The sequence below is a fragment of the Triticum dicoccoides genome, chromosome 7A, assembly GCF_002162155.2.
Source record: "Triticum dicoccoides isolate Atlit2015 ecotype Zavitan chromosome 7A, WEW_v2.0, whole genome shotgun sequence".
NCBI lineage: Eukaryota > Viridiplantae > Streptophyta > Magnoliopsida > Poales > Poaceae > Triticum > Triticum dicoccoides.
Window position 1 is genome coordinate 16,878,728 of NC_041392.1, and position 2,609 is coordinate 16,881,336.

Here is a 2,609-nt window from a genome sequence, read left to right on the forward strand (position 1 = left end):
TGAATGTGAATACACTTGAGGAGGACTAGACAAATTCGCATACTTCAAGTGGTGCAACAAGCCTATGTTCCTGATATCTTTTTGTGTGACTTGAAACTGTGCATTCTCTAGATCCAAGACTCGGAGCATTCTCATATGAGGTGAACAAACTAAAGGTGATGGCCCCAATGATCTCTCACCAAACACAGTTACTGACCAGACATGGCTCCAATCAATGTCTAACTTTTGGCACATGACACCATGGTATGCTACATGTCGGAAGGTCTCCTCGGCAACACTAGTTACATTATCTCCCACTACATATATGAAGTTTTCATCTTGAGAAATTGAGATCATGACATCCCGCACAATATCATGGACTCGAAAGCTCTTAACAACTCCTTCTATGTTCACTATTGATGGTTGAAGCAGGCTTCGGTTGATTAACTCATTAAAGTAACCTTTTGCGACATCCTCAACTTTCACCCCAGTCCTAGCTCTAATAAACCCCTCAGCAATCCATCTTTCTACTAGACGCCTCGTCTGAATTTCTAAATCCTCGGGAAAGATGCTTAGGTATAAGAAACATGATTTAAGATGAGATGGCAAGTGGTTGTAACTCAAAGTGACCATCCTCTTCATTGCTTCAAGGCTTGGATTATTCTCAAGCTCAAAGGGGAGTTGGTTATAGATGTTCTCCCACTGTACTATCTCTTTAGTAGCAAGGATCCCTCCAATTGTGAGTATAGCCAGCGGTAAACAACCACACTTTTTAACTAGTTTTTCAACTATATTTTTGAAGTTCACATCTTTTTCCTACTTTTTTTAGAAGCAATTTTTTGGCATCGACCGACTCTAAGGGCTTTAGCTGGTAGATGAGGGATTCACGAGTACATTCCTTTGCTAGACCAACATCTCGTGTTGTTACTATTATCCGACTTCCCTTCTTGTTACTACTAGGAAGAATAATATCTTTGATCCACCCCCACGCACCTATGGTCCACAAGTCATCCAGAACAATGAAGTACCTCTTCTCCTTAAGCCCTTCAATGAGGTACTCGGCGAGGTCATCTACTTGCTCCAGTTTCCCTTCAAGTTTTCTCAAGGATTCCTTCAGTGACTTGTCACCCAGAAGCTGGCTGATCATATCCTTGAGCATCTCTATCCTAGAAAATGACTGCGAGACTGTGATCCAAGCACAACAAGAAATACTCTTCACAATATCTTCCTTACTTTCATATACCTTTCTTGCAAGAGTAGTCTTGCCTAAACCACCCATGCCAACAACACATATAGCTTGGGCACAACCATCTTTATTGTGGACGTCCATCAGCTTAATCAAATCCTCCTTAGGCTTTTTAAAGCCCACAAGTTCCGCTTCATCAGTATTTTTTTCCGAGTGATTACGTACATCTTCTATGTAAGAAACCTCCTCGTCATTGTTGCTGGAGGCTTCCGTCTTGATTAAGTTGTAGCGTGAGTTCCTGCTACTCACCTCTTCAACTCTTGATTTCAAGTTGCGGATTTGGATGGCAATCCTACGACGATCTTTGAGCTTCATCAGCCTTTTTGTTAGGCTTTGGCTTCTCACATGAACCATAAATTCATCAAGGCAATCTTCAATATTGTAGGACAGGTCCCTTACTTGCTCTGCCCACACCTTCAGCAGCATGTCTCTGTTCTTCGTTGCTTCAGCGGCCGCCAAGAATGCCTGCATCGTCTTTAGCTCATCTTTGATGAACCTGCAAAACAAAGGAATGTTAGAAAGAAGCTTAATTAGAACATTGTATGCGGTCATTTTATAGATCATGGCATGTATGCAACAATGCACGAGGAACTTTGCCACCTCCATGATACACGAAATATTCAAATAATGGAAAGTAGATCTGAAACATGCATGAAAACGCTCCTAGGTGATGTTCTATAGATCATGACATTAACAGATTGCAAGAGGTAACTGCATGCATGCGCACATACCAAATATCCTTTTGCACGCCCATCACCAAGCTAAGCTCTGCGGCAGCAGAGGAAGTTGCCATGCTGATGGCGCCTCCCAACATGGACCTCGCCATGCTCACCAAGGTCTCCGCCATCTCCGGCGGGCCTCTTCCCTTCGGTCACGTATCAAGGTCAGAACAGTTATGGGTGTTCTGTTCCTCTGGATCGGAGAAGAGAAGGTGAACTGAGCATGTCTTGCGCTTGGGGTGTGCTCTGATTTATAGCCGGTAGGTCGTCTCAAAAGAAAGGCATCTTACTATGGCCACACTACACTAGTGAGGTGTAGTGAGTACACGTACGGCATACGTGTGTCCTAATAATAATCAAGTAATTGCAGTGTCCTGTCATCTTTCTGTTTGGTTGGTGCATCACAATTAATCTGGTTGTTGCAATGTAGCCATCCCCGTACAAAAGGAAAGGGAGACGAGTAATTGAGAGCTAAATCTGAGAATGGTTTCATACTTAAACCATACTTGAACCATACCCATACATGTCTCTCTCAAAACCATACTTGAACCATACCCGTTTAATGCCATTTTCAGCCCAACCAAAACTAAACCCTCTATTTTTTTCCACCCAAACCAATTTAAACCCAATACATAACCATGGGTTTAAACCAAGTACATAACTAT

At 42.6% G+C, this 2,609-nt stretch overlaps 1 pseudogene; it reads right to left on the reverse strand.

Moving 5' to 3' along the window:
• LOC119329367 overlaps nucleotides 1-2,149 on the reverse strand; it is a 6,403-nt pseudogene extending 4,254 nt beyond the window's left edge.
• Between the last annotated feature and the right edge of the window lie 460 nt (nucleotides 2,150-2,609).